The sequence below is a fragment of the Puntigrus tetrazona genome, chromosome 5, assembly GCF_018831695.1.
Source record: "Puntigrus tetrazona isolate hp1 chromosome 5, ASM1883169v1, whole genome shotgun sequence".
NCBI lineage: Eukaryota > Metazoa > Chordata > Actinopteri > Cypriniformes > Cyprinidae > Puntigrus > Puntigrus tetrazona.
In genome coordinates this window covers 26,077,694-26,091,036 of record NC_056703.1, presented here as the reverse complement: position 1 = coordinate 26,091,036, position 13,343 = coordinate 26,077,694, and the positions used below count along the sequence as shown (strand labels likewise).

At 46.3% G+C, this 13,343-nt stretch overlaps 2 non-coding genes across 2 annotated transcripts; both read left to right on the top strand.

Annotated features, from left to right (window-relative positions):
* Positions 1 to 1,248: 1,248 nt before the first annotated feature.
* trnag-gcc lies at positions 1,249 to 1,319 on the top strand. Its single transcript has one exon. It is a non-coding gene; the product is annotated as a tRNA-Gly (tRNA).
* A 9,524-nt stretch (positions 1,320 to 10,843) lies between these two features.
* trnag-gcc lies at positions 10,844 to 10,914 on the top strand. The gene has a single exon. It is a non-coding gene; the product is annotated as a tRNA-Gly (tRNA).
* Positions 10,915 to 13,343: the final 2,429 nt, after the last annotated feature.

Sequence of the window (13,343 nt, the reverse complement as noted above, 5' to 3'; positions counted from 1 at the left end):
AACCAGCTATAGTCTTGCCTAGGACTGTAAACAAAGACAGACTAACGAAGCAGAGTGGGATTTACAAACCTGTTTCTCTCTCGCCGCGCTTGGACTGTCTTTGAAGCTGCTGCCACAGAAACGGTAACCTCATATATCAGTTTCTGATCACTGTTTGGTCCATCATATACCGCCATCCAGGCAAGAGCTGAAATCAGCTATAGTCTTGCCTAGGACTGTCAACAAAGACAGACTAACGAAGCAGAGTGGGATTCACAAACCTGTTTCTCTCCCACCGTTTGGACTGTCTTTGAAGCTGCTGCCACAGAAACGGTAACCTCATATATCAGTTTTGATCACTGTTTGGTCCATCATATACCGCCATCCAGGCAAGAGCTGAGATCAGCTATAGTCTTGCCTAGGACTGTAAACAAAGACAGACTAACGAAGCAGAGTGGGATTCACAAACCTGTTTTTCTCCCCCGTTTGGACTGTCTTGGAAGCTGCTGCCACAGAAACGGTAACCTCATATATCAGTTTCTGATCACTGTTTGGTCCATTATATACCGCCATCCAGGCAAGAGCTGAAATCAGCTATAGTCTTGCCTAGGACTGTAAACAAAGACAGACTAACGAGGCAGAGCGGGATTTACAAACCTGTTTCTCTCTCGCCGCTTGGACTGTCTTTGAAGCTGCTGCCACAGAAACGGTAACCTCATATATCAGTTTCTGATCACTGATTGGTCCATTTCATACCGCCCTCCAGGCAAAAGCTGAAACCAGCTATAGTCTTGCCTAGGACTGTCAACAAAGACAGACTAACGAAGCAGAGTGGGATTCACAATCCTGTTTCTCTCCCACCGTTTGACTGTCTTTGAAGCTGCTGCCACAGAAACGGTAACCTCATATATCAGTTTCTGTGAGGACATATGCGTTCCTACCAGGACTTATTTAACTTATAACAACGACAAACAATGGTTTACTGCTAAACTCAGTAAACAAAGAGGAATTATTCTGAAAAGCTTCGCACTCAGTTCTCTTCTAGTGGCACAGACTCTGTGTGGAAAGGTCTGAAAGACATGACCAATTACAAGACACCATCCCCCAGCATTGTGGCAAATCAACAACTGGCAGACGACCTGAACGAGTTTTTACTGCAGGTATGAAAAGAAACCATTCTCACCTCCTGTAATCCCCACACCTGCCCTCAGTCAGCAGACGTCCAGGTGTTTGACTCAAGCACAATGGCACACCCCAGCCAAGAGGCGGGCATTGGTGGTTCAGTGGTAGAATTCTCGCCTGCCGCGCGGGAGACCCGGGTTCGATTCCCGGCCGTAGCAGGCAGAAGCAGTGGCGGACGAAAACGCAACCTGATTTAGCTGCTCTTAAAATTGAACTGGAAATTAAGTGCTGCTCATAAAATACCTACGGATGTCATTCTGTTGTTTTAATTTAGCATTGGTCAATATTACTTTCCTGAAAGACTGGTAGAATTCTCGCCTGCCGCTGGGAGACCCGTGTGCGATTGCTGGGCAATGTGACATACTAGATCACTGTTAGACAATAATAAAGGATGCATACCACTCTGTCCAAAGAGCCGCCTTGGGAGTTTCTGATCACTGTTTGGTCCATCTCATACCGACTTCTCCAGGCAAAAGCTGAAACCAGCTATAGTCTTGCCTAGGACTGTAAACAAAGACAGACTAACGAAGCAGAGTGGGATTTACAAACCTGTTTCTCTCTCGCCGCTTTGACTGTCTTTGAAGCTGCTGCCACAGAAACGGTAACCTCATATATCAGTTTCTGATCACTGTTTGGTCCATCATATACCGCCATCCAGGCAAGAGCTGAAATCAGCTATAGTCTTGCCTAGGACTGTAAACAAAGACAGACTAACGAAGCAGAGTGGGATTTACAAACCTGTTTCTCTCCCACCGTTTGGACTGTCTTTGAAGCTGCTGCCACAGAAACGGTAACCTCATATATCAGTTTCTGATCACTGTTTGGTCCATCATATACCGCCATCCAGGCAAGAGCTGAGATCAGCTATAGTCTTGCCTAGGACTGTAAACAAAGACAGACTAACGAAGCAGAGCGGGATTCACAAACCTGTTTCTCTCCCACCGCCGTTTGGACTGTCTTTGAAGCTGCTGCTGCACAGAAACGGTAACCTCATATATCAGTTTCTGATCACTGTTTGGTCCATTCATACCGCCATCCAGGCAAGAGCTGAAACCAGCTATAGTCTTGCCTAGGACTGTAAACAAAGACAGACTAACGAGGCAGAGTGGGATTTACAAACCTGTTTCTCTCTCGCCGCTTGGACTGTCTTTGAAGCTGCTGCCACAGAAACGGTAACCTCATATATCAGTTTCTGATCACTGTTTGGTCCATCTCATATACCGCCATCCAGGCAAAAGCTGAAACCAGCTATAGTCTTGCCTAGGACTGTAAACAAAGACAGACTAACGAAGCAGAGTGGGATTTACAAACCTGTTTCTCTCTCGCCGTTTGGACTGTCTTTGAAGCTGCTGCCACAGAAACGGTAACCTCATATATCAGTTTCTGATCACTGTTTGGTCCATCATATACCGCCATCCAGGCAAGAGCTGAAATCAGCTATAGTCTTGCCTAGGACTGTAAACAAAGACAGACTAACGAAGCAGAGTGGGATTCACAAACCTGTTTCTCTCCCCCGCTTGGACTGTCTTTGAAGCTGCTGCCACAGAAACGGTAACCTCATATATCAGTTTTTGATCACTGTTTGGTCCATCATATACCGCCATCCAGGCAAGAGCTGAGATCAGCTATAGTCTTGCCTAGGACTGTAAACAAAGACAGACTAACGAAGCAGAGTGGGATTCACAAACCTGTTTCTCTCTCGCCGTTTGGACTGTCTTGGAAGCTGCTGCCACAGAAACGGTAACCTCATATATCAGTTTCTGATCACTGTTTGGTCCATTATATACCGCCATCCAGGCAAGAGCTGAAACCAGCTATAGTCTTGCCTAGGACTGTAAACAAAGACAGACTAACGAGGCAGAGCGGGATTTACAAACCTGTTTCTCTCTCTCGCCGCTTGGACTGTCTTTGAAGCTGCTGCCACAGAAACGGTAACCTCATATATCAGTTTCTGATCACTGATTGGTCCATTTCATACCGCCCTCCAGGCAAAAGCTGAAACCAGCTATAGTCTTGCCTAGGACTGTCAACAAAGACAGACTAACGAAGCAGAGTGGGATTCACAATCCTGTTTCTCTCCCACCGTTTGGACTGTCTTTGAAGCTGCTGCCACAGAAACGGTAACCTCATAAATCAGTTTCTGTGAGGACATATGCGTTCCTACCAGGACTTATTTAACTTATAACAACGACAAACAATGGTTCACTGCTAAACTCAGTAAACAAAGAGGAATTATTCTGAAAAGCTTCGCACTCAGTTCTCTTCTAGTGGCACAGACTCTGTGTGGAAAGGTCTGAAAGACAAGACCAATTACAAGACACCATCCCCCAGCATTGTGGCAAATCAACAACTGGCAGACGACCTGAACGAGTTTTACTGCAGGTATGAAAAGAAACCATTCTCACCTCCTGTAATCCCCCACACCTGCCCTCAGTCAGCAGACGTCCAGGTGTTTGACTCAAGCACAATGGCACACCCCAGCCAAGAGGCGGGCATTGGTGGTTCAGTGGTAGAATTCTCGCCTGCCGCGCGGAGACCCGGTTCGATTCCCGGCCGTAGCAGGCAGAAGCAGTGGCGGACGAAAACGCAACCTGATTTAGCTGCTCTTAAAATTGAACTGGAAATTAAGTGCTGCTCATAAAATACCTACGGATGTCATTCTGTTGTTTTAATTTAGCATTGGTCAATATTACTTTCCTGAAAGAGACTGGTAGAATTCTCGCCTGCCGCTGGGACCTGTGTGTGCGATTGCTGGGCAATGTGACATACTAGATCACTGTTAGACAATAATAAAGGATGCATACCACTCTGTCCAAAGAGCCGCCTTGGGAGTTTCTGATCACTGTTTGGTCCATCTCATACCGACCTCCAGGCAAAAGCTGAAACCAGCTATAGTCTTGCCTAGGACTGTAAACAAAGACAGACTAACGAAGCAGAGTGGGATTTACAAACCTGTTTCTCTCTCGCCGTTTGGACTGTCTTTGAAGCTGCTGCCACAGAAACGGTAACCTCATATATCAGTTTCTGATCACTGTTTGGTCCATCATATACCGCCATCCAGGCAAGAGCTGAAATCAGCTATAGTCTTGCCTAGGACTGTAAACAAAGACAGACTAACGAAGCAGAGTGGGATTCACAAACCTGTTTCTCTCCCACCGTTTGGACTGTCTTTGAAGCTGCTGCCACAGAAACGGTAACCTCATATATCAGTTTTTGATCACTGTTTGGTCCATGATATACCGCCTTCCAGGCAAGAGCTGAGACCAGCTATAGTCTTGCCTAGGACTGTAAACAAAGACAGACTAACGAAGCAGAGTGGGATTCACAAACCTGTTTCTCTCCCACCGTTTGGACTGTCTTTGAAGCTGCTGCCACAGAAACGGTAACCTCATATATCAGTTTCTGATCACTGTTTGGTCCATTATATACCGCCATCCAGGCAAGAGCTGAAACCAGCTATAGTCTTGCCTAGGACTGTAAACAAAGACAGACTAACGAGGCAGAGTGGGATTTACAAACCTGTTTCTCTCTCGCCGCTTGGACTGTCTTTGAAGCTGCTGCCACAGAAACGGTAACCTCATATATCAGTTTCTGATCACTGTTTGGTCCATCTCATACCGCCATCCAGGCAAAAAGCTGAAACCAGCTATAGTCTTGCCTAGGACTGTAAACAAAGACAGACTAACGAAGCAGAGTGGGATTTACAAACCTGTTTCTCTCTCGCCGTTTGGACTGTCTTTGAAGCTGCTGCCACAGAAACGGTAACCTCATATATCAGTTTCTGATCACTGTTTGGTCCATCATATACCGCCATCCAGGCAAGAGCTGAAATCAGCTATAGTCTTGCCTAGGACTGTAAACAAAGACAGACTAACGAAGCAGAGTGGGATTCACAAACCTGTTTCTCTCCCACCGTTTGGACTGTCTTTGAAGCTGCTGCCACAGAAACGGTAACCTCATATATCAGTTTTTGATCACTGTTTGGTCCATCATATACCGCCATCCAGGCAAGAGCTGAGATCAGCTATAGTCTTGCCTAGGACTGTAAACAAAGACAGACTAACGAAGCAGAGTGGGATTCACAAACCTGTTTCTCTCCCACCGTTTGGACTGTCTTTGAAGCTGCTGCCACAGAAACGGTAACCTCATATATCAGTTTCTGATCACTGTTTGGTCCATTATATACCGCCATCCAGGCAAGAGCTGAAACCAGCTATAGTCTTGCCTAGGACTGTAAACAAAGACAGACTAACGAGGCAGAGCGGGATTTACAAACCTGTTTCTCTCTCGTTTGGACTGTCTTTGAAGCTGCTGCCACAGAAACGGTAACCTCATATATCAGTTTCTGATCACTGATTGGTCCATTTCATACCGCCCTCCAGGCAAAAGCTGAAACCAGCTATAGTCTTGCCTAGGACTGTCAACAAAGACAGACTAACGAAGCAGAGTGGGATTCACAATCCTGTTTCTCTCCCACCGTTTGGACTGTCTTTGAAGCTGCTGCCACAGAAACGCGGTAACCTCATATATCAGTTTCTGTGAGGACATATGCGTTCCTACCAGGACTTATTTAACTTATAACAACGACAAACAATGGTTTACTGCTAAACTCAGTAAACAAAGAGGAATTATTCTGAAAAGCTTCGCACTCAGTTCTCTTCTAGTGGCACAGACTCTGTGTGGAAAGGTCTGAAAGACAAGACCAATTACAAGACACCATCCCCAGCATTGTGGCAAATCAACAACTGGCAGACGACCTGAACGAGTTTTACTGCAGGTATGAAAAGAAACCATTCTCACCTCCTGTAATCCCCACACCTGCCCTCAGTCAGCAGACGTCCAGGTGTTTGACTCAAGCACAATGGCACACCCCAGCCAAGAGGCGGGCATTGGTGGTTCAGTGGTAGAATTCTCGCCTGCCGCGCGAGAGACCCGGGTTCGATTCCCGCCGTAGCAGGCAGAAGCAGTGGCGGACGAAACGCGCAACCTGATTTAGCTGCTCTTAAAATTGAACTGGAAATTAAGTGCTGCTCATAAAATACCTACGGATGTCATTCTGTTGTTTTAATTTAGCATTGGTCAATATTACTTTCCTGAAAGAGACTGGTAGAATTCTCGCCTGCCGCTGGGAGACCCGTGTGCGATTGCTGGGCAATGTGACATACTAGATCACTGTTAGACAATAATAAAGGATGCATACCACTCTGTCCAAAGAGCCGCCTTGGGAGTTTCTGATCACTGTTTGGTCCATCTCATACCGACCTCCAGGCAAAAGCTGAAACCAGCTATAGTCTTGCCTAGGGACTGTAAACAAAGACAGACTAACGAAGCAGAGTGGGATTTACAAACCTGTTTCTCTCTCGCCGTTTGGACTGTCTTTGAAGCTGCTGCCACAGAAACGGTAACCTCATATATCAGTTTCTGATCACTGTTTGGTCCATCATATACCGCCATCCAGGCAAGAGCTGAAATCAGCTATAGTCTTGCCTAGGACTGTAAACAAAGACAGACTAACGAAGCAGAGTGGATTCACAAACCTGTTTCTCTCCCACCGTTTGGACTGTCTTTGAAGCTGCTGCACAGAAACGGTAACCTCATATATCAGTTTCTGATCACTGTTTGGTCCATCATATACCGCCATCCAGGCAAGAGCTGAGATCAGCTATAGTCTTGCCTAGGACTGTAAACAAAGACAGACTAACGAAGCAGAGTGGGATTCACAAACCTGTTTCTCTCCCACCGTTTGGACTGTCTTGGAAGCTGCTGCCACAGAAACGGTAACCTCATATATCAGTTTCTGATCACTGTTTGGTCCATTATATACCGCCATCCAGGCAAGAGCTGAAACCAGCTATAGTCTTGCCTAGGACTGTAAACAAAGACAGACTAACGAGGCAGAGCGGGATTTACAAACCTGTTTCTCTCTCGCCGTTTGGACTGTCTTTGAAGCTGCTGCCACAGAAACGGTAACCTCATATATCAGTTTCTGATCACTGTTTGGTCCATTCTCATACCGCCCTCCAGGCAAAAGCTGAAACCAGCTATAGTCTTGCCTAGGACTGTAAACAAAGACAGACTAACGAAGCAGAGTGGGATTTACAAACCTGTTTCTCTCTCACCGTTTGGACTGTCTTTGAAGCTGCTGCCACAGAAACGGTAACCTCATATATCAGTTTCTGATCACTGTTTGGTCCATCATATACCGCCATCCAGGCAAGAGCTGAAATCAGCTATAGTCTTGCCTAGGACTGTAAACAAAGACAGACTAAGGAAGCAGAGTGGGATTCACAAACCTGTTTCTCTCCCACACCGTTTGGACTGTCTTTGAAGCTGCTGCCACAGAAACGGTAACCTCATATATCAGTTTTTGATCACTGTTTGGTCCATCATATACCGCCATCCAGGCAAGAGCTGAGATCAGCTATAGTCTTGCCTAGGACTGTAAACAAAGACAGACTAACGAAGCAGAGTGGGATTCACAAACCTGTTTCTCTCCCACCGTTTGGACTGTCTTGGAAGCTGCTGCCACAGAAACGGTAACCTCATATATCAGTTTCTGATCACTGTTTGGTCCATTATATACCGCCCTCCAGGCAAAAGCTGAAACCAGCTATAGTCTTGCCTAGGACTGTAAACAAAGACAGACTAACGAGGCAGAGCGGGATTTACAAACCTGTTTCTCTCTCGCCGTTTGGACTGTCTTTGAAGCTGCTGCCACAGAAACGGTAACCTCATATATCAGTTTCTGATCACTGATTGGTCCATTTCATACCGCCCTCCAGGCAAAAGCTGAAACCAGCTATAGTCTTGCCTAGGACTGTCAACAAAGACAGACTAACGAAGCAGAGTGGGATTCACAATCCTGTTTCTCTCCCACCGTTTGGACTGTCTTTGAAGCTGCTGCCACAGAAACGGTAACCTCATATATCAGTTTCTGTGAGGACATATGCGTTCCTACCAGGACTTATTTAACTTATAACAACGACAAACAATGGTTCACTGCTAAACTCAGTAAACAAAGAGGAATTATTCTGAAAAGCTTCGCACTCAGTTCTCTTCTAGTGGCACAGACTCTGTGTGGAAAGGTCTGAAAGACAAGACCAATTACAAGACACCATCCCCCAGCATTGTGGCAAATCAACAACTGGCAGACGACCTGAACGAGTTTTACTGCAGGTATGAAAAGAAACCATTTTCACCTCCTGTAATCCCCCACACCTGCCCTCAGTCAGCAGACGTCCAGGTGTTTGACTCAAGCACAATGGCACACCCCAGCCAAGAGGCGGGCATTGGTGGTTCAGTGGTAGAATCTCGCCTGCCGCGCGGGAGACCCGGTTCGATTCCCCCGGCCGTAGCAGGCAGAAGCAGTGGCGACGAAAACGCAACCTGATTTAGCTGCTCTTAAAATTGAACTGGAAATTAAGTGCTGCTCATAAAATACCTACGGATGTCATTCTGTTGTTTTAATTTAGCATTGGTCAATATTACTTTCCTGAAAGAGACTGGTAGAATTCTCGCCTGCCGCGGGGGAGATCCCTTTTGCGATTGCTGGGCAATGTGACATACTAGATCACTGTTAGACAATAATAAAGGATGCATACCACTCTGTCCAAAGAGCCGCCTTGGGAGTTTCTGATCACTGTTTGGTCCATCTCATACCGACCTCCAGGCAAAAGCTGAAACCAGCTATAGTCTTGCCTAGGACTGTAAACAAAGACAGACTAACGAAGCAGAGTGGGATTTACAAACCTGTTTCTCTCTCGCCGTTTGGACTGTCTTTGAAGCTGCTGCCACAGAAACGGTAACCTCATATATATCAGTTTTTGATCACTGTTTGGTCCATCATATACCGCCATCCAGGCAAGAGCTGAAATCAGCTATAGTCTTGCCTAGGACTGTAAACAAAGACAGACTAACGAAGCAGAGTGGGATTCACAACCTGTTTCTCTCCCACCGTTTGGACTGTCTTTGAAGCTGCTGCCACAGAAACGGTAACCTCATATATCAGTTTCTGATCACTGTTTGGTCCATTATATACCGCCATCCAGGCAAGAGCTGAGATCAGCTATAGTCTTGCCTAGGACTGTAAACAAAGACAGACTAACGAAGCAGAGTGGGATTCACAAACCTGTTTCTCTCTCGCCGTTTGGACTGTCTTTGAAGCTGCTGCCACAGAAACGGTAACCTCATATATCAGTTTCTGATCACTGTTTGGTCCATTATATACCGCCATCCAGGCAAAAGCTGAAACCAGCTATAGTCTTGCCTAGGACTGTAAACAAAGACAGACTAACGAGGCAGAGTGGGATTTACAACCTGTTTCTCTCGCCGTTTGACTGTCTTTGAAGCTGCTGCCACAGAAACGGTAACCTCATATATCAGTTTCTGATCACTGTTTGGTCCATCTCATACCGCCCTCCAGGCAAAAGCTGAAACCAGCTATAGTCTTGCCTAGGACTGTAAACAAAGACAGACTAACGAAGCAGAGTGGGATTTACAAACCTGTTTCTCTCTCGCCGCTTGGACTGTCTTTGAAGCTGCTGCCACAGAAACGGTAACCTCATATATCAGTTTCTGATCACTGTTTGGTCCATCATATACCGCCATCCAGGCAAGAGCTGAAATCAGCTATAGTCTTGCCTAGGACTGTAAACAAAGACAGACTAAGGAAGCAGAGTGGGATTCACAAACCTGTTTCTCTCCCACCGTTTGGACTGTCTTTGAAGCTGCTGCCACAGAAACGGTAACCTCATATATCAGTTTTGATCACTGTTTGGTCCATCATATACCGCCATCCAGGCAAGAGCTGAGAATCAGCTATAGTCTTGCCTAGGACTGTAAACAAAGACAGACTAACGAAGCAGAGTGGGATTCACAATCCTGTTTCTCTCCCACCGTTTGGACTGTCTTGAAAGCTGCTGCCACAGAAACGGTAACCTCATATATCAGTTTCTGATCACTGTTTGGTCCATTATATACCGCCATCCAGGCAAGAGCTGAAACCAGCTATAGTCTTGCCTAGGACTGTAAACAAAGACAGACTAACGAGGCAGAGCGGGATTTACAAACCTGTTTCTCTCTCGCCGTTTGGACTGTCTTTGAAGCTGCTGCCACAGAAACGGTAACCTCATATATCAGTTTCTGATCACTGATTGGTCCATTTCATACCGCCCTCCAGGCAAAAGCTGAAACCAGCTATAGTCTTGCCTAGGACTGTCAACAAAGACAGACTAACGAAGCAGAGTGGGATTCACAATCCTGTTTCTCTCCCACCGTTTGGACTGTCTTTGAAGCTGCTGCCACAGAAACGGTAACCTCATATATCAGTTTCTGTGAGGACATATGCGTTCCTACCAGGACTTATTTAACTTATAACAACGACAAACAATGGTTTACTGCTAAACTCAGTAAACAAAGAGGAATTATTCTGAAAAGCTTCGCACTCAGTTCTCTTCTAGTGGCACAGACTCTGTGTGGAAAGGTCTGAAAGACATGACCAATTACAAGACACCATCCCCCAGCATTGTGGCAAATCAACAACTGGCAGACGACCTGAACGAGTTTTACTGCAGGTATGAAAAGAAACCATTCTCACCTCCTGTAATCCCCCACACCTGCCCTCAGTCAGCAGACGTCCAGGTGTTTGACTCAAGCACAATGGCACACCCCAGCCAAGAGGCGGGCATTGGTGGTTCAGTGGTAGAATTCTCGCCTGCCGCGCGGGAGACCCGGGTTCGATTCCCGGCCGTAGCAGGCAGAAGCAGTGGCGGACGAAAACGCAACCTGATTTAGCTGCTCTTAAAATTGAACTGGAAATTAAGTGCTGCTCATAAAATACCTACGGATGTCATTCTGTTGTTTTAATTTAGCATTGGTCAATATTACTTTCCTGAAAGAGACTGGTAGAATTCTCGCCTGCCGCGGGGAGACCCGTGTGCGATTGCTGGGCAATGTGACATACTAGATCACTGTTAGACAATAATAAAGGATGCATACCACTCTGTCCAAAGAGCCGCCTTGGGAGTTTCTGATCACTGTTTGGTCCATCTCATACCGACCTCCAGGCAAAAGCTGAAACCAGCTATAGTCTTGCCTAGGACTGTAAACAAAGACAGACTAACGAAGCAGAGTGGGATTTACAAACCTGTTTCTCTCTCGCCGTTTGGACTGTCTTTGAAGCTGCTGCCACAGAAACGGTAACCTCATATATCAGTTTTTGATCACTGTTTGGTCCATCATATACCGCCATCCAGGCAAGAGCTGAAATCAGCTATAGTCTTGCCTAGGACTGTAAACAAAGACAGACTTAACGAAGCAGAGTGGGATTCACAAACCTGTTTCTCTCCCACCGTTTGGACTGTCTTTGAAGCTGCTGCCACAGAAACGGTAACCTCATATATCAGTTTTGATCACTGTTTGGTCCATCATATACCGCCATCATCAGGCAAGAGCTGAGATCAGCTATAGTCTTGCCTAGGACTGTAAACAAAGACAGACTAACGAAGCAGAGTGGGATTCACAAACCTGTTTCTCTCCCACCGTTTGGACTGTCTTGGAAGCTGCTGCCACAGAAACGGTAACCTCATATATCAGTTTCTGATCACTGTTTGGTCCATTATATACCGCCATCCAGGCAAGAGCTGAAACCAGCTATAGTCTTGCCTAGGACTGTAAACAAAGACAGACTAACGAGGCAGAGCGGGATTTACAAACCTGTTTCTCTCTCGCCGTTTGGACTGTCTTTGAAGCTGCTGCCACAGAAACGGTAACCTCATATATCAGTTTCTGATCACTGTTTGGTCCATCTCCATACCGCCCTCCAGGCAAAAGCTGAAACCAGCTATAGTCTTGCCTAGGACTGTAAACAAAGACAGACTAACGAAGCAGAGTGGGATTTACAAACCTGTTTCTCTCTCGCCGTTTGGACTGTCTTTGAAGCTGCTGCCACAGAAACGGTAACCTCATATATCAGTTTCTGATCACTGTTTGGTCCATCATATACCGCCATCCAGGCAAGAGCTGAGATCAGCTATAGTCTTGCCTAGGACTGTAAACAAAGACAGACTAAGGAAGCAGAGTGGGATTCACAAACCTGTTTCTCTCCCACCGCTTGGACTGTCTTTGAAGCTGCTGCCACAGAAACGGTAACCTCATATATCAGTTTTTGATCACTGTTTGGTCCATCATATACCGCCATCCAGGCAAGAGCTGAGATCAGCTATAGTCTTGCCTAGGACTGTAAACAAAGACAGACTAACGAAGCAGAGTGGGATTCACAAACCTGTTTCTCTCCCACCGTTTGGACTGTCTTTTGAAGCTGCTGCCACAGAAACGGTAACCTCATATATCAGTTTCTGATCACTGTTTGGTCCATTATATCCCGCCATCCAGGCAAGAGCTGAAACCAGCTATAGTCTTGCCTAGGACTGTAAACAAAGACAGACTAACGAGGCAGAGCGGGATTTACAAACCTGTTTCTCTCTCGCCGTTTGGACTGTCTTTGAAGCTGCTGCCACAGAAACGGTAACCTCATATATCAGTTTCTGATCACTGATTGGTCCATTTCATACCGCCCTCCAGGCAAAAGCTGAAACCAGCTATAGTCTTGCCTAGGACTGTCAACAAAGACAGACTAACGAAGCAGAGTGGGATTCACAATCCTGTTTCTCTCCCACCGTTTGGACTGTCTTTGAAGCTGCTGCCACAGAAACGGTAACCTCATATATCAGTTTCTGTGAGGACATATGCGTTCCTACCAGGACTTATTTAACTTATAACAACGACAAACAATGGTTCACTGCTAAACTCAGTAAACAAAGAGGAATTATTCTGAAAAGCTTCGCACTCAGTTCTCTTCTAGTGGCACAGACTCTGTGTGGAAAGGTCTGAAAGACAAGACCAATTACAAGACACCATCCCCCAGCATTGTGGCAAATCAACAACTGGCAGACGACCTGAACGAGTTTTACTGCAGGTATGAAAAGAAACCATTCTCACCTCCTGTAATCCCCACACCTGCCCTCAGTCAGCAGACGTCCAGGTGTTTGACTCAAGCACAATGGCACACCCCAGCCAAGAGGCGGGCATTGGTGGTTCAGTGGTAGAATTCTCGCCTGCACGCGCGGGAGACCGGGTTCGATTCCCGGCCGTAGCAGGCAGAAGCAGTGGCGGATGAAAACGCA